Raw genomic sequence first — 21859 nt, forward strand, 5'->3', positions numbered from 1 at the left:
AATCACTAAAGTGGTAGTTAGGAAGAGGGCATTGTGCAGACACCAAGAACCCAGTTTGCAAACCAGGAGCACTCAGGCAAAACATGGAATTTGTTATAAAGTAGCTTAAGCAGCAGGAAGGCAGTAACTGTTCATTCTTCACAGTGATTGGTTATAACATTAGAGTTTTCTTTAAAGACAGGGAATTGATTAGTGGTTATCTCCTATCGATTTGGGGAAGTAGTTTGTTTTGCTTAATATTTTCCAGAGGCAGAAGCAAGAAATGACCCAGGTCAAATTAGTCTTGCAAAATAAGTGACATCGAGCTTTGTTTGTATGACAAAACTGGTTTTGTCTCCTCAGGGAATTTTCAAGGCTGGTCTCTGTTTTTTTTATTTTAGCATCAGTAGTTGAATTTCATACAATTGCTCATCTTGCTACGGGAAACACCTAGAGTTTAGCTCACTCCAGAAAACCTGACTATTCTGTTATACGTGTTTATTTTTTCATTTTAAGAAATGTTAATTTTAATAAACTGTTTTGTGGATTGCTACCTTCATTGCTATTAACAGTGATTTTATTTAACTAACTAAAAATAATAATTTTAAACAAGGAAATTGAAATATCAAGATCTCTAATGTCCCTAGAGTGACAACTGAAATAAAAATTCAGTAAGAATAAACCACTTGTGAACTGCTCCCAACTACAGAAACATCCAATTCTGAGAGGTGAGAAGCAACCTCCCCCTTGATTTGCTAATATTTCCCTTAGTATTTCCCTCTGAAACCTGAGAACAGCATCTCATTGCCCCGGCCTACCCTTTTGTCCTTCTCCAGATTCAGGTTCAAGAAAGACAGAGATGGGTTCTTGTGACTTGAGTCATTCTATCATTTCTAATCACAGAATGCCAGCTCAGAAAGTGTCTGGAATGCAGAGGAGCTGACCTGCTTTGACTCTTAGTCACTAAGAGAAAAATCCACATAAAAACAGGAGAAACAATTATTTGTGAAGGAGTTCCCTGTGGAGAGATACGTTTATGCAACCCAACCCTCACCTTGCTCATGAAATGTGTGCCTAGGGTCACATATAAATTGATTTCTTGGAATTCAAACACTTTTCCCCCAAAAAAGTACTGTTATTTATGGTCGTAGGTGAGGGAAAATCCATTTATTTCAGCCATAACAATATGGGTTGAGTTGATGTCAAAGAATAAATGCTGAAGTGAAGAGAGAGAGAGAGAAGAAGAGGGAATTTCATACTTTCTTGAGTCCAGGACAAGCTTAAATTAAAAAATACTTAGCATTTGGCATTGGTTTTCCCCACCTCCTTTTTTGAACCCTTCTCCCTGCTGTCCTGAGCACTGCATTGTTGCTCTTACCCTTTCTTCCACAGGGACTCAGACTCCAAAATTATTTCCTATGCTCCCCCTTTTCCAAATGATCATTCCCTGGGCACTTTTGGTCCCCATTAAGGCATCAGGAGCCGTGCAAATTGATTCAACTAATTAACTTTACAGTAATAGCTCTTTCAACATCCCAGAAATAGACCCATTTTTTCTTTAAATGCATTTCTAAATGTCTGGAACATCAGAGTTTCTCAAAGCAAAATGAGAAAGGAAGTTTTGCAGGTCTATTTCGCTTATGCTATTTCTGACCGTTTTAGTTCTGTTCTTCCCTTTCTTTCTGAAATATGTAAACATGTAGGTCATCTTCACAACTCGGCAGCAGTACTAGGTGGTGAAGCGGGGATGAGAGGTGGGGGTGTGAGGACATAGCAGCATCTTCTCTGAAGGAATGTGTTGTTTCTAAGTTAGATATCGCTTCAGTCCTTCGGCTCTGAAAGTCTCTCTGTATTGATACAACTTTCCAGCCTAAGAGGCTAAGCGTTTAGGTTTCTTTTCAGATCCTTTCTACAGCTTCATTAGATAACTACGGTCAGAAGGAGTGGAGTGAACACACGGAAAAACGAGCTTCCTTAGTGATTAATTGGGACTGGTCCATATTTGATCCTGGCTCTCAACTCAGACTTTATAATTTAAACCTCACTAATAGTCTTCTTGATTTGTCAACCACTTCTACAGGCTTTGAACTAAGAGCCTAGGTTATCTTTCGAATTAAGCAAGCAGCCTTAGCCTCAGGTCTTCAATTTGGTGTGAGTGACTCGGTGGCTAAATCAAACAATGTGTCAGGAAGCAAACTGGCTTCCCCGGACCTCAGTCACTGATAATAAACCAGACAATTTTTCTTTAACTTCTTTGGGCTAATTCCCCAGTACCCTGACATGCTAATTTCCGTAAGTATATTTGGGATCTCAAGTACACAAATCACTTTCGGTATTACTAAAGAAGAATGTGTGTGACATCCCATAACACTTTTTGGAAATAAGTATGTAACCAAAAGGTAATAATTTAGATGGCCTTCCTCACATCACATATTTTTGGTGACTTTGGTACCACCTGTTCACTAGGAGAACACATCGTACTTATCTGTGATCTTCAGCAGAGTGGGAATGGCAATTTTATATTAAGAGGACAATTTCCCCAACTACATTTTCATCTTGAAGACCTGCCTTAAACTCTTTGTCTGTGAATAAGGTTACTCAGCTAAAAAGAAGTTCTATTTGCTTAAATATTACAGGGAGGCAAGTCATCAAATTCTGATAGACTCCTTAGAGAAATGTAAATAGCATTTACTTATTCAGATAGTTAAATCAAATTTAGATGAAAAGAATGTACTTGTAGTTCTAAAATAGGATTTTAGCACCATGATATCTTTTTGAAAACTCCTAGTGTTAATGTTCATAAAATATAAATCCAATATGATCTGAAGTAGCAAGAATGATTTGAAATTAAGTCACTTCTCATAATTCAATATCAAACTCATCCATATAAATAAGAACATTTGAATTTTCATGACTTCTTTGTCAATCTGAATTTAACATCTTCATCTCAATTCTGTGTCAGAGTTAACTGAAAAACAGAAAAACTCTAGGCTGAATGTTATTCTATAAAATACTAAAATGTCAATTCATTGTGCTTGAGGGATGGGAGGAAGAAAATTAGACATCTGTGTCTAATAAGGTGCCCTGCGTAATGGATAAACTTTGAATAATTATTCGTCATGTTGATGAAGAATAATTAAATCAGCTATCACACCATTTTCAGCAGTGCAAAATTATTAAAATATAAGGAGAAGAATTTAAGTTTTTCCTAAGGAAAAATGTCAGGAAGAAAGTTTCACCTGGGATTTGGCTTGGAAATTAAACACTGGCAAATAACTTGTGGAATGACTGGAATTCACAGGACACACAAACTAAACAAACCAGTGGCTTTGTATAGACATGTTTATTGAAAATGTCTCACCTTTGAAAATTTTTCTCTTGCCTTTGATGTACTCCTGGCAGAACAATAAAATTCTTTCTGTACGTACTTACAGAATAGCAAAGTTTTCACTCTAGACGTTTATGGAAATCACTGTTGGGGAGAGTAGAGGGAACATTGCCTATGACCTTGTTTTTACAAGCTTGTTCTTCCTGAAAACAAGTTTCATGATCCATCGCCAATTGTCCAAGTATTTTTCTAGAGTGAAACGTTTAAGATGATTCCTTCTTATCACTCTCCAACCTGCAATTTTTATATGTTACATTTTCACCTCATGATAACAATTGCATCTCAGTTCCTATGAAGAGTTAGCTCCATATTGTAAATCTGCCTTTTATGAGCTCCACAAAGCCATGAAATCATCAGTTTCCCCAATTTCACATTTCAATCAAATCAGTTGTGTGGAAAATCAAGCAGTCTGGCAACATTGCTAAAGGGTATGGTCCAAGTTCCATGTGCTTTTTTTTTTTAAATAAACTTTTAATTTTAGAATAGTTTTAGGTTTATAGAAAAACTCTAAAGATAGTACAGAGTTCCCATATACCCTATACTGTTTCCCCTATTATTAACATCTTATATCACTATAGTACATTTATCAGAATTAATGATCCAATATTGACATATTATTATTATCTAAATTCCATACTTTATTCAGATTTCTGTAGTGTCTACCTAATGTCCTTCTCTGTTCTAGGATTCCATCCAGGATACCACATTACATTTAGTTCTCTGTTTCCTTAGATTCCTCTGGACTGTGACAGTTTTTTTAGATTTCCCTTATTTTTTATTGATGTTAGCAGTTTTGAGGAATACTTAATGGCTGGGTGTTTGTAAACTGTCCTTCAATCTGAGTTTGTCTGATGTGATTATTGTGATTAAATGTGTTATGGGTTTTTGGGAGGAAGACTTTGGAGATAAAGTGCCATTCTATCAACATGACTTATCCCTGATGTTCACCTTGATCACATGCCTGAATATGTCAGGTTTCTCCACTATAAAGATGCTCTTGGGCTTCCCTGGTGGCGCAGTGGTTGAGAGTCTGCCTGCCGATGCAGGGGACGCAGGTTCGTGCCCCGGTCCGGGAAGATCCTGGGCCCGTGAGCCATGGCCGCTGAGCCTGCGCATCTAGAGCCTGTGCTCCGCAACGGGAGAGGCCACAACAGTGAGAGGCCCGTGTACCGTAAAAAAAAAAAAAAAAAAGATGCTCTTAATATGTGTGCAGCCCACACATAAGGAGTAGAGAGTCATCCTCCACTTCCTTGAGAATTAAACTTTTTTACATTAAAAAACAATTCTATTTAAGATAGCATCCAAATAAAATACCTGAAACTGTAACACTATTAGGAAAAAAATAAGAGAAAAGCTTCGTGACATTAAATTTGGCAGTGATTTTTCTTAAATATGACATCAAAAGCATAGGCAACAACAGAAAAACAAGATAAAATGGACATCATCAAAATTAAAAATTTTGTGCATCAAAGGACACTATTAAGAGAGTGAAAAGACAAACAATAGAATGGGAGAGGATGTTTTAAAATCATATATTTGATCAGGGATTAATGTTTACTGTATATGAAGAAGTCCTACAACTCAACAACAAAAACCAAACAGCCCAATCAAAAATGGGCAAAGGACTTGAATAGACCTTCCTCCAAAAAAAGATATATGAATGTCAATACGCATAAAAGAGGTGCTCGACAACACTAATCATTAGGAAAATGCAAGTGCAAATCAAAACCACCATGACATACCACTTCACTATTAGTATGCTTATTATATATATAATCAGGAGAAATTGGAACCCTTGTATATTGCTGGTGAAAGTGTAAAGTGGTGCAGCCACTGTGGAAAATAATTCAACAGTTCCTCAAAAAGCCAAATGTATAATTAACATATGATCCCACAATTTTACTCCTACTTATGTATCCAAAAGAATTGAAAGCAGGACTCAAACAGATATTGTTCACCAATGTTTATAGCAGCATCCTTTACAATAGCCCAAAGGTGGAAATGCCTCAAATATCCATCAACTGATGAATGGATAAACAAAATGTGGTATATACATACAAGGGAATATTATTTTAAGAAATGATATTCTGGTACATGCTACAACAGGGATGAACCTTGAAAACATTGTGCTAAGTGAAATAAGCCAGACACAAAAGGACATATATTCTATGAGTCCACCTATATGAGGTACCTAGAATAGACAAATTCATAGAGACAGAAAGTAAAATAGAGGCTACCAGGGTCTGGGAGGAGGGAAATTATTGTTTAATGGGTGTAGACTTTCTGCTTAGGATGATGACAAAATTCTAGAAATGGGTAGAATTCTAGGAATTCTAGAAATGGTTGTAGCAATGTTATGAATGTAATTAACATCCCTGAACTGTATGCTCAAATACAGTTTAAACGGTAAATTTTCTACTATGTGTATTTTGCCACAATAAAAAAAACCTGTTGACTATATTTGTGTGGGTTTATTTTTGGAATCTCTATTCTGTTCCACTGATCTGTGTGTCTGTTTTGTTTTTTTTTTTGTTTTTTTTTTTTAGTTATTTATTTTTGGCTGTGTTGGGTCTTTGTTGCTGCGTGAGGGCTTTCTCTAGTTGCGGTGAGCAGAGGCTACTCTTCGTTGCGGTGCGCGGGCTTCTCATTGCGGTGGCTTCTCTTGTTGCAGGGCACGGGCTCTAGAGCACAGGCTCAGTAGTTGTGGTGCTCGGGCTTAGCTGCTCCGCGGCATGTGGGATCTTCCCGGACCAGGGCTCGAACCCGTGTCCCCTGCACTGGCAGGTGGATTCTTAACCACTGAGCCACCAGGGAAGCCCCTGTGTGTCTGTTCTTTCATAAATATCACCCTGTCTTGATTACTGTAGCTTTAAAGTAAGTCTTGAAATCAGGAAGGTTGTGTCCTGCACCTTCAATATTGTGCCCCAAGTTCTTTTCAGTCATTAATTTCATTTTGCTCTGATAGGATGATAGGAACAGAGCATTTTATTACCTGCAGGCCACCAGCCACCCTGCAAATGAAGTGTACATAGTCTATGATTCTGTTTGTATGAAGTTCAACAATAGGCAAAACCAATCTAGGGGAGAAGGAGATCAGAACAGTGATTGCCTCCGACGGTAGGGCTGGGAATGGCTGCAGGTTGTGTGGTGGAAGTGAAGAGTCTCTGACAGAATCCTTCCTTTCCCCACATTCTATAACCTGACTGAGAGAGAGAAGTCACATAGGAGATGGAAGCACTACCAGAAAAGTAGCAAGAAACCTAGGAGAATGCGGCTTCATAAAAGTCAAGACGAGAAATTGCTTCGAAAGGGAGTGGCCCATAAGCTTCAGACCTGTTTTGTGAGTTCAAGACTGAACGTTCTCCACTCTCCATGAGGTTTAACAATAAGAAGGTCATTGCAAACCTTGTAAAAACAGTTTAAAGGCCCTCGAGGTCAGGAACAAAGCAGGGTGTCTTATGCAAATGTAAACCTGTGATTTCTGAAAATCTGACAAGGAAGCCTGAAGCAATGAAAGTAATTATCAGAAATAATACAGTGTGACTGTCGAGAATAGTAGTTTTGATTTCTGAACATGGTTCCTTCTGTTGAAAACAACCCAAGCTTGTCCCCTGTTCTATGAGATATTTCCACAACATACCAGAAAATCTCTCATAAGAATAGAGGATGTCCAAGAAGCCTTATGTATAATCACAGTTAATGACAAAGTATGGCATCACGTCCTTAAAATATATTAAGTTTACCTTTCTTCTTATTCTGGAAATGGAAACATAAGGCCAGTTCCAGGACCAGGCTATGATTTCTTCATTTTCTGTAACTCCCCCTGCAGGGAAGAACAGCCATTTCTCCTCACATGTGAAAGATGTTATTCTAGGACAAAAAAAAAAAAACAAAACAAAACCTCTTCAAATTTTAAGACAATTACATACAATCTGGAAGCAGGGTAGCAGGGTCCTTACTGTGGCGTACACGCTATCACCCTGTGCTTTGCCCTGGTAAGCAGGCCTTTTTAACCAAGGAAAAGACCCTAGTCCTCAGTCCAAAGAGATTTTTAAGACAAAGCCTGAGGAGAAAGAACTATAAGTCATCTCATAAGCTTCTTGCTAGTCTTGATTTTCTTTTAACTTTATGTCAGGCTGTGTTAATAATAGTCATTAGGATTATCGTTGCTAACATTTATTGACCATCTACTATGTCTCAGGTGTGGTTCTAAGTACTTTACTCATTTTCTATTCACAAAAATCAGATGAAGTAGGTAAAATGATTATCTTCCCTTTATAGATAAAGAAACCGTGACACAGAGGTTAGGTAACTTGCTTGTGGGCACAGAGCCAGGGGGTGATCCTGATAAAGATGGGATTGGAGCACTCGATCTAGATTTCCCTCTGCCTGAACCACGCCCAGCCCCTGACTTCCTTGTGTGTAAGTGACTCAGGAGCAATTGTTTCAGCTGCTGGACAACATCAAGGAACATGTGGTTCGGGTAAAAGAACAGCCTTCCAGTTCCGCAGGCGCCGTAAGACTCAGCCCTGCGAAGAAGATTGCTAGTGTGGCTAGAACAGAAACTGCATGTCAGTGCCGTTTTCCCCCAGGGTGCAGGCTTCTAATTTCTTTTACTTGCTACACTCTGGAGCCAGAACCCCACGGCACCAAGGAAATGAAGAAACAAGTATGAAGTGCTGAAGAAAAGAAAGGAAAAAAAGGAAGAAAGAGAGAGATAGAGGGAGAGGGAGAGAGACAGAAAGGGAGAAAGAGAGATAGAAAGACAGAGACAGAAAGAAATAGGAAGGAAGGGAGGGAGGGAGGGAGGGAGGGAGGAGCAAAGGAACAAAGGATGCACCTTCACTGAACTGCCTGACCCAGTAGAATATTTCTGCTGTAACGAATGTTCCCTTAGTTTAAAATAATACATGTTTTGTCCAAGTATTTGTGTACTCAGCGTTACTACTTTTGTTCTTTGCAAACCCATAAAGAGGAGAACTCAACACACACATGTTGGAAGGGAGAGAACAGGTCAAATACTAACGTGATTGCTTAGCATTGTGGAAGGAAGAACGTGCAAAGCCTGTGTTTTCTAGTAGAGAGCCACCTAGTGGCCAAGAATGGATGCACTTATATATTTATTAAAAGCAATCACCTCAGAGTTAAGGGTAAAAACTGGCCAGACAAGAAGCAGTGAACAGAGAGGCCTTGGCAATTTCCATCTCAGTCTTCAGGGACATATTTGGTCAATCTTCAGGGATATATTTTTACAACTGTAGTTGTACAATTTATCATTCAAAACGCAACATGTTTTTTTCAAAAGGGCCAAATTTAGAAATTATTGTTAGAGGTAATTTAACGGCATTATCTTGTCTCAGATCACATGTATAATGGTAAAGGTGGTAACAAATAATTTTAAAAAATAGGTAGACTCTCGCAGATGATGAAACTGGGAAAGGAATCATCAGTCAGTCGGAGATTTCCACAAATTTCTGCAAGACGGCAAACAAATGAAGATACAGTAACTGCTCTATCCAAGGAGCATTACCGTCATGCCCACAGAAAGCCCTCTGCTTTTTCTATTTGTTTCCTTTTATTCCCATTCCCCACTCCCTTTCTCCTTTACCCAAATGGGTGTAAGAGCTTCACTCTCAAAAAAGAACAATTACCAAACATCCCATTTGAGGAAATCATTCACCCTTGTGGCCAAGACTGTTCCTTGCTTCTCAATAATGTCTCCCCCCATTTTATGGATATGTTCTTGCAAAATATGTTTTGTTGTTTTGCGTGAAAGTTTTTTGTTCCTTTGTTTTTCTTCATTTTAAAGTGAAGTAAATTTTGCATATAGAAAATGCACAGATCTTAAATATACAGAGTTTTTACAAACCTCTTGCAAGCAGCATATATGTTTGTTGTTTAAATGATGTTATCAGCTCTATCAAGGTCTAATTTATGTACAATAACCTGCCTCCATTTCAAGTGTATAGTTCAGTACAGTTCAGGGATTTGACAGATGGATACACCCATGAAAACACAACCATAATCAAGACTCAGATTCCCCTTGTCCCCAGACCTGCTTCATGCCACATGCAGTTCATCTCTCCCCTACTCCCAGCCCCAAACAACCACTGATTTCCTTTTCATCTCTCCAGATTAGTTTGTGTTTAATAGAATTTTGCATAAAAGGAATCCTACAGTATGTACTCTTCTGTGATAAACTATTTCACTTAGAATAATGATCTTGATATTCATCCCTGTGATATGTGAATTGGTAGTTTGTTCTTTTTGCTGCTGAGTCGTATACTTTTACATGGATGCACCACAGATTGTTAACACATACGTATGTCTAGGTTGTTTCCAGTCAGGGCTATAATGAAAAAAATTTGCTATGAACATTCATAGATAAGTCTTTGTGTCAAAACATTTTTTTATGGACTTGGGGTTAATCCCTAGGAATGGGATGGCTGGATCCTATGATGGGAGCATGTTTAACTTTCTAACAGACCGTCCGTGGCAGTTCCACATTACATTCCTGTCAACCGGCTACACGGGTTCCCACTGCTCATCTTCACCCACTTAAAATGGTAAGATTTTTTCATTTTAGCCCTACTAACAGGCTATCTCATCATCGTGTTGGGCATCTCTTTGTGGTTTTCATTTTTTGCCCTAATCAACAATAATACTGAACCTCTTTTCATGTATTTATTTGTGGGTGTGTAGACAAAAAGGAAAATAAACTAAAACCATTCACGAAAGCCCCCATCTCCCATCCCTGGCATCAGGGTGATGGACATTCATGGATGGGGGTATTTTTCCTCTTAGAATAGATATTTTGATTCCTGAGGCAAATGGTTTCACTGTCTGAATCTTAAACAATAGCACGGCCCTGACATCTATATTTTCTATAAAATAATAAAGGGTAATAAAGTCATCTGAATACTCCCAACTTATCTTTGTTTTATCTCAAATACAATGAGATAATTACAGACTGAACTGTTAAAAAAATCCTCTCTAATTCTAAAGAAGTAATCTGACAATTTTCCAGGAAAGCATGAAAAATGGCAGCATGGTTGATAGCCACAAAAACTGCAAACAAGACTGAAAGGTCAAAGTGTCCAATAAATGACAACTGATTTTATAAATTATGATGCCTCTATAGCACGGAAAACTGTGCAACCCTTAAGAATAATGCAGTGCAACATTTAATCACGTGGAAAGTTTTTCATAACGTATTCAGCCATTAAAGCTAAGTTTTAGAACTATATTTCAATATATTTTATGTATTTGTGTATATGTTCATTTGCGCATAGGCTAATGTATTTGCTTGTGTGTGCATTTGTTTTGCATTTATTCAGTCACGTTTGTTGCAGGATCAACCGTTTTGACTGAACACTCCATGGCAGTATAACTGGGTCCAGGTGCTCCAATCCCATGGTCAGACCTCAAACTCTTCATTTCCTGCCTTGGTTTCCTCTGGGCTCCTTCACTCCCAGGCATGCTCTCCCAACATCATGGCAGCCAGTTATCAGAAGATCCAGGTTGACAAGCATCCAGCAGATCTTCCCCTTAGATCAAACAAAAGTTTGGAAGTGAACTCCCTTGATTTTGACCTTGTTTGGATCCTGTGCTCCTGATAGAATACGAGGAATGGAGGGGCCTGGAGCCAGAGGGGTTGACCAGCAGTCCTAGCCCAACATATAGACAATGAGTGAGGGTGGGATGACCCCAAAGTAAAACTGAGCTGAGGGATTGAAAAACCGCAGACGCCTATTATATCTGTACTTATAATTTCTCACAAGATGACCTGGATTTCTTGTGTGCAAGTCAATAAAACAAGGCCTGGCCACATTAAAATGTTCAATCTCTTTCTATTCTGATAGATTTTTCAAAACACGATTTATGTTTCATTCATCTTTTTACCCCCTGCATAGAAAACAATTACTAACACACTGTAACCATTCACTATATTTGAATCAAAATATCTTATTAAAAATAAAAAAATCCTTAATAAAATTGGCCACAAGATGTCCCTCCTGTTCCAGAAGATACGTTCTATGTGCACCTCCCCTTGCCACCCCCAAGACTGATTTTTCATTTCAATTGATTTACTTTGAGGATGTTAGCCAGGTGCTATTTAATGAGATTTTTGTTCTAAATCTGGTTTTAAAATGCTATGCCTCTAAGAAATCAGGTACTAAATGTTCCAAGTAGTAGACATCTTTAAACCAGGGTTAAAAGAGTACTACCAAATAGCAGTCGTACACTTGTCTTTAAAAGATCCACATTAAACTGTGGTTTTTTTCTTAAATTGTGGAAGTCCTTTGCAGCCACTTTGAATTCTTAAGTTATCAGAAAATATGACTACTGTAATATGGAATTTACAGCAATATTATTCTCTGTAAAAGCTAATGAAAAGTGAAGAATTAAAGTATTGTGTTGGCCAAAAAGTTCATTTGGGTTTTTCCATAAGATGGTATGGAAAAAGCCAAACGAACGAATACAAATGTTGCATTTGTTTTATTTATAAGTATGTGCTCTGAGGAATGCTGAGTGTGTCTAGACTGGAAGGAGGGAGATTCCACTTAGTTTTACCAGCGGAGTCTGAGTTGTGGTCACCCCTGGTCACCGGCGAGAGTCAATTCTCTTCCTTGCAGATGCCTTACAAACCCCTGAATCACAACAGGTGGTCTAAAAGAAATACTTTGTTGCATCAAGAATTCCTCAATGGAGTGTTCTGAAAATAACTTCTACATCTAATGCATACATAAGTTGGAAGAGAAACACAGATATACCCGAAGGACCAGGAAAATTCTGGAGGCAAAAAATTTTCTGCACCCCTGAAGCAGGATCCAATTTATAATCAAGGCTCTCTTTTTTTTTTTAGTTGACTTAAGAGTTTTCTTTTAATTGCTTTTGAGTTAATTATTGATTAAAAGTATCATTACAGAAATATAGGTGAATGTTGATTAAGCCTGAGTCTCTCTTTTGAAAGGGAAGAGGTGGAAGAGTTAAAGGTCTCATTATTTTTTAACCCACTGATGGGCAGGGTTATGGGTTGAATTATGTCTCCCCTAAAATTCATATATTGAAGTCCTAACCCCAGTACCCCGGAAGGTGACCTTCTTTGGAAATAGTGATGAGTGAAAATGAGGTTATATTGGAGTAGGGCGGGTCCCTGGTGTTCTTTTTTTTTATGTGTATATAAATTTATTTATTTATTTATTTATTTATGGCTGTGTTGCATCTTCGTTGCTACGTGCAGGCTTTCTCTAGTTGCCGTGAGCGAGGGCTACTCTTCATTGTGGTGCTCGGGCTTCTCACTGCGGTGGCTTCTCTTGTTGCAGAGCACGGGCTCTAGGCATGTGGGCTTCAGTAGTTGTGGCTCATGGGCTCTAGAGTGCAGGCTCAGTAGTTGTGGCGCACGGGCTTAGTTGCTCTGCGGCATGTGGGATCTTCCCGGACCAGGGCTCGAACCCATGTCCCCTGCATTGACAGGCAGATTCTTAACCACTGTGCCACCAGGGAAGTCCAATAATGCAATTTTAGAATCATCATATCTTGTCTTATTACAGATAAGGAAATTAGGTAGAAAGGTTTATTGACAAAGCTACAATATGGCAGACTTTCCCATCCCCAAAGAGGTAAAGTGGGGGAACTTGCAGATCTCTTCCGTTTTGACTGGTTGCCTCATGACAGAAGGTTACAGGTAGCACTTTCTAGTCATGGAGGGCAACATGTATTCTAGGTACTCTTGAGATGTGGGTGTGCTGTTAAGTGCCCAAACAAGCAGAACATAGATCAAAGAAGACCTGAAAACCGTGAAACTCAACTTTTATTAGTGAATCATCCAGAGGCATCTGGAAGCTCCTCACTATCTTCTTTTTCTTTTCTTTCCTTTTTCTGGCTGCACAGCATGTGGGATCTTAGCTCCCTGCGCAGGGATTGAACCCGCGCCCCCTGCAGCGGAAGCATGAAGTCTTAACCACTGGACTCCAGGGAAGGCCTGCCCCCTACTATCTTGTCTCCCTGTAGCTGATGTCTCTCCCTCTCATCAAAGGCAAGTTAAACTGTCTTTCACCCAAGTTACAGCTCATCTCTTGAGCCTACCCTTCCAAAATACATGTGTTCGCCCCTCCCGCACCTCCGTTGTTCCTCCTCTTTGCTTGACGAAGTCCTACATTTCTGTTACGGGCTCAACTGTGTGTCTCCAAAATTTCCACGTTGAGGTCCTAACCCCTAGGAGCTCAGAATGTGACAGTATTTGGAGGCAAGGTCTTTAAAGAAGTTAATTAAATGAGGTCCTTAGCGTGAGCCCTGAGCCAATAAGGTTAGTGTCCCTGTAACACGAGGCGATTAGGACACAGACACGCTCAGGAGACCACATGAAGACACAGGGAGAAGATGGTCACCTAGGTCAGAGCCCTCAGACTACACCTCGCTCTTAGACTCCTAGCCTCCCGAACTGTGAGGAAATACATTTCTGTTATTTAAACCCCCCAGTCTGTGATCCTTTGCTATGACAGCCCCAGCAAATTAATACAGCTTCCTTGAAGATCCAGCCAGCTTTTAACTACCACATTATTCCCTACTCGCTTAGGACAGGGCGTGTATTAAACTACTTTTACTCTTAGCTTTATATAGACTTTCTCCCCACTTCCAAGCCAAGGACCTACTAAGTGCTCTGTTGTCACTAGAGGTAAATCATGAGAAAAATACAAGATTACGTCTAAGCATACATGTAAGGACTTCAGCATAGCTGAGTCTGTTATTGGACGCTGTCTCCAGCTTACATATTTCATGCAGATGTAATTGATGCAAGTTTAATTTTTTTTTTGTCTTTTCTGAAGTCTGGAGCTGGGCTTAGAAAGTCCCAGTATTATTAAAGTATAAAGTATTATTATAAAGTATTATTATGTGAATTCCTTCCAACGTGTATTAATTGTAGCATCTCTTAATCACAGGGAGTTTGATAAACCAACACCTCATCTTTGATGACAGGTGATGGACGTTATAGAAGCATGCTATTTATCTCTCACGTTATATATTTCTATGGTAGTGGGATTTTTCTGGAAGCCACGCGTTAATGCAGAGGAATTACCTTAAGAACTTTAGCTGCTGTGGCAGAATCAGGGGTGTATGGTTTTATCCCATAAGGCCCTTCAGTATCTCTAATCGTGGAGGTGCCACCCTGACTTCCAAAAATCTGGCAATGGCCTTACTTGTTTTGGGAGGCACAGTGATGTCCCCCCAGAGATCCCAATCCTGGAACCTATGAATACATTCTCTCACATGGCAAAAGGGATGTGGCCGAAGGGACTAAGTTAAGGCTTTCAGGATGGAGAGATTATCCTGGATTATCTAGATAGGGCCCGTGTAATCACAAGGGTCTTTATAAGTGAAAGAGGGAGGCAGGAGGGTCATGGGACTGATGACATCAGAGTGATGAGGTCATGAGCCAAAGGGAGCAGGTGGCCGCTGGGGGCTGGGAAAGATGAGGACGAATTCTCTCTCCGGCCTCCAGAGGGAGCACAGTCCTGCCGACTCCTTGATTTTATCCCCATAAGACCCATTTCAGACTCTGACCTCCAGACTTGCAAGATCATAAATCTGTGTTGTTTTAGGCTACTACAGTTGTGATAATTTTTTACAGCAGCAGCAGGAAACTTATACAGCTGCCCAGTAACCTGGTTACTCAGCCTGGTGTCTGAAATTGCAGGGCTCCTAAAAGCTGAGCTGGGACATCTCCCAGGATCCCAGAAGTCCTCCGCACCAGCCCAACCCCCAAACACACGCTGTGGGCAGGACCTGGGGTGCTTCTGAAAAGCATTTGAGTGATCTGATCTAATCAGCTGATATTTCTAGTCACCTAATTTAATCAGGCCAGATCCAACCGGCTTGTTATCTACTTGATCTGACTTTTCAGCTAAATTGACTGATTAATTTAGTAAATTAATTCATAAAGACACATTGATGTCTGTCGATGCCTAAATGAATTACTTCATTTAGAAAATTTTTTTCAGGTTTTTTTTTTTTTCCCAAAAAAATACTTTAAGATAAAGGGTCAGGCACCACAGGGGACTTTGTGGTTGTCTGATTCTTGGTTGTCTGGGAGGGTGAGGGTTTGGGGAGGGCCATTCATAAATCGCAGCAGCCTCTGCTGGAGACAGGATCAACGTGGGGAGAGGTTAAAGGGAGACCAAGCCCTGGACTCATTAAAAGGCCGCAATAGAGGGCTTCCCTGGTGGTGCAGTGGTTGGGAGTCCGCCTGCCGATGCAGGGGACATGGGTTCATGCCCCGGTCCGGGAAGATCCCACATGCCGTGGAGCGGCTGGGCCCGTGAGCCATGGCCGCTGAGCCTGTGCATCCGGAGCCTGTGCTCCGCAACGGGAGAGGCCACAACGGTGAGAGGCCCGCGTACCGAAAAAAACAAACAAAAAACAAAAAAAAACCCCTCCTGTTCGGAGTCCACTCTTGGGCAGAGATGCTTTTGAACTATGTATACACAGTAGATGTACTGTAGACATCAAGTAAGCCCTCTATCTGTGTGCCCCAATATAGGAACAAAGTGTGAGCACACACGTGTGTATGTGTGTGTGTGTGTGTGTGTGAGTGATGAAGAGCAGAGGAAGCCTGGCTTTAACTACCAGTGGCACCTGACACCAGCAGGACAGACCGTGAGTTCTGGGATGTGTGCCTTTCAATGCCCGTGGGGCCTGGCAGGTACCTAAACCCTGAGCTGGGAGCAGTCAACTATGAGCTGGTCCCTGCCTGCCCGGGGAAGCGTATCCAGCCCCCAGCCTCCAGTCTGTGACCTCTGAGCCTGTGTTTAGACAAGACACATGCAAATCTCATAATGCAGTGCCAGGGACCTAGGAGGCCGTCAGTAAACGGCTGTGATGCAGGTGGTGGTGACAATCATTAATGGCGACAGTGCTAGCGAGGTGAAGTGCTTGCCCTCCCATTATTTTTTTTCTTTTTTTCTCCCTCTCCTTTTGTCCATCCTTTCATCACTTTCTTGTTTCCTTTCAAGCAACCCAGTGCCTTTCAAAGTATTTCAGGTTTCAAAGTCTCTGGAGCACCCATGACCTTCAGGAGAAAATCCAAAGTGAAAAAGTCTTTCAACTCCCACTCCTTTTCACTTCTCATCCACCCAAGACATATCGATTAGCTTATTCTCAAAAACTGTTCACAAAATCTCTGCCTGATATTTACGTGTCCTCCTGGCCATCTAGCTCTGCCCTTCTCTGGACATAGGCAGAGATGCTTAGATCTTCTATATGAGGCTTTAGGACAGAATTCACAGAGTTTTCAGAGGTATGGGGATCACAACACCTTTGCAAGCCACATAGTTACAAGTGCAGTTTCATAATAGGTCTATAATGCTCTAAAATTGCTAGTTTTTAAAGTTACATTTTGGGGGAAATCAGCACTGAAGACAAACTATAGATTAAAATTTAGAAAAAAAATAGTTATATAGAAATGTCAGTAATGATACTAACTCGTTTATTAAGCATTTCTATGAGCTGGGTATGTTCTAAGCCCTTTACAGATATTAAGCCATTTTGCAGATAAGGAAACTAAGACCCAGAGAGGTCAGGTAGGCTGCCCAAGATTTTCCAGCTGCAAGTGGCGACGCTTGGGATAAAATTCTAAAAGCATATACTTTTGACCCTTATAAGTGGGATTTTTTTCACTAAAGACATACTACAGTACTACACAATCCCCGGCTGGCTGAATCCACGGATGCAGAACCGTAGATACAGGGGGCTGCCTGTAAAATTATACGCTGCTTTTCAACTCCTCGGAGGGTCAGCACCCCTAACCCCTGAGTTGCTGAAAAGTCAACTGTATCACAATCACAGTCCCAACCATGGAAGCAAGAGGGCAAATGAATGGCTGTATTTGTTATCGATTGCGGTGTAACAAAATCCCCCCAAACTTAGCTGCCAGAAACCATAAACATTCATCATGTCACAGCTTCTGTGGGGCAGGACTCTGGGCGGCTTAGCTGGGTCCTCTTCTTGGTGACTCTCGCGAGGTTGCAGTGAAGCTGAGGCTGTGTCACCTCAAGGCTCCACCAGGTCTAGAATATCCACTGTCATGGCTGCTCAAGGATCCACCAGGTCTAGAATATCCACTGTCATGGCTGCTCAAGGCTCCACCAGGTCTAGAATATCCACTGTCATGGCTGCTCAAGGCTCCACCAGGTCTAGAATATCCACTGTCATGGCTGCTCAAGGCTCCACTAGGTCTAGAATATCCACTGTCATGGCTGCTCAAGGCTCCACCAGGTCTAGAATATCCACTGTCATGGCTGCCGGCAGACCTCAGTTCCTTGCCATGTGGCATCTCCAGACGCTGCCCGTGTGTCCTGACGACATGGCAGTTAGTGACCTCAGCCCACAGAGAGCACCCAAGGCAGAACCCACAGTCTCTTTATCCTCACTTCAGAAGTGACAGGCCATGATGTTTACCGCACTCCAATCATCAGAAGCAGATCAGTAACTCTGGCCACACTGAAAGGAAGGGATGGCCAGAGTACCAGGAGCCAGGGCTGCCAGGGATACCTGCCACCAGAGCCTCTGGAAACTGAACGGATCGGTATGAGCAGAAGAGGTAAACTTAAATCTCAATGGCCAGGGATGCTTTCCCCATATTTTCCATTACGATTTCCAGGACAGGGGAATAGAGCCTGCTTTGGTTTGTTTTCCTCTTTTGGGAAGTAAGATCATTTTAAGTTCACACTTTCCTTAAAGCATGGAAAAAGAATTCCATATTTATGCCTTTTCTGAAATGTCCCCACTGTTTGGGAGACATGTGCTCTAATTTTCGTGTTGAGTTCCGTCTCCTTGGAAGATGAGGCAATAACGCGGAATGAGATCTTTGCCTCCGTAGCCTTACGCATCTTTCTGGTACCCGTTGTCTTTTCCTTTTCAGTAACACCTCACGTCCCTGCCATTTCATTGTGTAGCATTAAAACTAGGTCAACCTGTTCTTTCATTAAATTTCCCTCAAACATAGCACTGTCAATTTCACAATGCTTTTTCCAGGCGTGGTCAGTCAATGAGAAAGCCTGAGGAGCCTTGGGGGTTGCCATGGCAACCGCCGGAGAAGCCGGGAGATGAGGACACACAGGTTAAATTAGCTGTGTCTCCTGTCACCCGGTGCTGCCTGGGGGCAGGGCCTCTTTCTGGAGCCTGGAGCCGGACTGGGATGCTGGATGCATACAGAGCAGCAGGGAAGGACCAGCAAAGTGGCCACAGATGGGAGCTGGTCAGAGGGAACCCTCCTCACGGGGCAGAGCCCAGCCCTTCCTGGGGCTGAGAATCGGGGGCAGCCTTCCGTGCCACCCGTGCCTTCATCTCCCTTTCTCAGAAACCCCCAGTCTGTATGTGCTGTGAATGTAACATCTCCTGTAAACAACTTCTCCTGAGCAATGACTAAGGGGTGTGAGCTAGAAAGAGAGGCAGGGGCTGCAGGAAACAAGGGACTTGGGGCTGGGACCCCGAGCCGGTCCTATAATGAGTGCGCTTCCGCGTCCTGCAAGGTAGACGGGATTTGGTCTCCGTCTGCTACTGCTTCTGCATATGTCCTGTTTTCTTTCTCTCCCTTCTCTTTATTTTTAACTCAACCTGAATAATTTTTTTTTTCCTCACAAGATGTTCGTTGCCATCTGCTGACCAGACTCAGTCACTGCAAATAAAACTGCAAACCTGATACCCAGGCAAGAGGTGACTGAGTGTCACTGTGTCCTGGTGCTTCCGAATTAATTAAGCTAAGACTGAGGTCCCTGTTTAAACAGGATCGTGGTGGTTTTAGGACCAGGAAGCAACAATATTCCAGGGTGGCTGGATAGGAGATTGGAAAAATAGGAAAGAACACAGATTCCAAATCAGTGAGTTAATGACAAAAAGACATCACCATTTTGCCTCTTCAGATATGTAAACAAAGGGCAAGTAGCACAAATCCCAAGATTTCATTATAAAAAGTTAGTTGAGAATATCACCATTTAATGCTTTAAAGAGGAAATGATAAGTGTAGACATAATGATATAGAATAAAGGGGAAATGAATAAACCCGTGAGTCGTTAGGACAGATCCTCGCAGGGGCTACACTGGGGGGAGGTCAGTGACAGAGGACAGAGGTGGAGACGAGGCCAGGCTGCCCCCCACATGTGCAGATGGAGGTCCACATGTGTCCAATATTTAAAATAATAATCCCAGCTAGACGCTGCTATAGAAGATATATCTCATCCCCTCCCTTGACGAATACAGCATGTCAGGATGACATGAAATGTCAGGTTGGAATTCAGCCCTCAGATTCTTCAGTTTTAAGTGCCAGAATGCCGGCCTGCAAAGACGCCCAGCCTGTGTGCCCCCGGCTTTGAACCTGGTGCCTTCTCTCCTCACCTCTGGCTCCCTCCTGTGGAACGAGCTGTATTCAATGTGTGGTTCTCCCAGCTTCACATCCAAGTCTGTCCAGCCTCAGGTACGCACGTGGAAACCCACTCAGCCCTCTAGAGGATGGCCGGGGCCGGGGCGGGGGGTGGGTGCAGAGACAGGCAGAGATGCTGGTGCCGGCTGGAGGCCGCAGGGCAGACGGTTCCAGGGTCCCAGGTCCCCGAGTGTGTGGTCCACAAGGGGAACACGGCCCCCGGCCCCTTGGGCTCTTAGCTGGTGGCAAGGAGCTTGGCTGCGGGGAGGCAGGGCAGTCCCTCTAAAGTGTGGGGCTGCGGCTGGGGGCCCTCCTGCCCCCACGTCTGGGCACTGCTGACGTGACAGGAGGTGAAGGGTAGGAAGGCAGGGCAGGCAGCTGGGGCTGGGGATGTCCACTCTGCTCCCCCTACACTCCCGACACGGATCCCTTTCCCGACCCTCCTCAAATTACACTTTTTTTGAATTAATTAATTAATTAATTTAGGGCTGCGTCGAGTCATTGCTGCTGCTGCGCACAGGCTCAGTAGTTGTGGCTCGCGGGCTCAGTCGTTGTGGCTCGCGGGCTCGGTAGTTGTGGCGCATGGGATCAGTAGTTATGGCACGCGGGCTCAGTAGTTGTGGCTCATGGGCTAAGTAGTTGTGGCTTGCGGGCTCAGTAGTTGTGGTGCACGGGCTCAGCTGCTCTGTGGCACGTGGGATCTTCCCGGACCAGGGCTCGAACCCATGTCCCCTGCATTGGCAGGCGGATTCTTAACCACTGCGCCACCAGGGAAGCCCCAAATTACACTTACTGTTGAAAGTTATTCGTGCCGAAACCCCTTCACAGTCTCCTGGTATGATATCATCAGACTTCTCTGCCTGGCTGCACCCCTCTTTTTTTTGTAGTTTATTTTTTTAATTGGAGTCTAGTTGCTTTACAATGTTGGGTTAGTTTCTGCTGTACAGCAGAGTGAATCAGATATGCATATATCCCCTCTTTTTTGGATTTCCTTCCCATTTAGGTCACTAGAGATCATTGAGTAGAGTTCCCTGTGCTATACAGCAGGTTCTCATTAGTTATCTATTTTATACATAGCATCAATAGTGTATATATGTCAATCCCAATCTCCCAATTTATCCCACCCCCTCCTTTCCCCCTTGGTAACCATAAGTTCGTTCTCTACACCTGTGACTCTATTTCTGCTTTGCAAATAAGTTCTTCTGTACCATTTTTCTAGATTCCATATAGAAGTGATATTGTATGATATTTGTTTTTCTCTTTCTGACTTACTTCACTCTGTACGACACTCTCTAGGTCCATCCACGTCTCTGCAAATGGCACTATTTCGTTCCTTTTATGGCTGAGTAATATTCCACAGTATATATGTAGCTTATCTTCTTTATCCATTCCTCTGTTGATGGTGTACATATATATTTTTTTGAATTTTAGAATTTTATTTATTTTTTTATACAGCAGGTTCTTATTAGTTATCCGTTTCATACATATTAGTGTATACACGTCAATCCCAATCTCCCAATTCATCACACGCACCACCACCCCCCCCTTTAAGGCGCTCAATCTGCTATGCTCCCGTCCAACTTTCCTCTCTGAGCTTTGTGTACCATTTCTCATCACCTACCTCACAAACCCCTTGTCTGGCCACCTCCAGCCCATTTTTAGCACAAGGTTCCTTCCTTCAGCATCTGTTCTTGTCACTCTAGATGCTCTTCCTGGATCACCCAGGTTATGTGGCTTCAGCTACAACCTTGATGCAAATAACTCCTAATCTGTGTCCACTGAACATCTCCCACTTGGATAAAGCACAGGGACCTTCACACTCGGCATGTCCAAAGCCAGATTAGCCCTCTTCCTCCCCAGGTCTGCTCCATGTTCCAGCTTCCATAGATCAACATCAGTAGAGCAGAGAGCACAGAGCCAAGTGACACTTCCCCCCTCCCCGAGTCCCACATTCAAACACTCACCAACCTGTGTTTTCTCTCTCTTGGGTGCAATTTATATTCATCCTTCCCTCCTCCCTCCCTCAGGCCTTTCCTCTCCACGTTTGTGCTCTTGTTTCTAACCTCATCGTTCAG

This window comes from Mesoplodon mirus (assembly GCF_964341445.2).
Source record: "Mesoplodon mirus genome assembly, chromosome: 4".
Lineage (NCBI taxonomy): Eukaryota > Metazoa > Chordata > Mammalia > Artiodactyla > Ziphiidae > Mesoplodon > Mesoplodon mirus.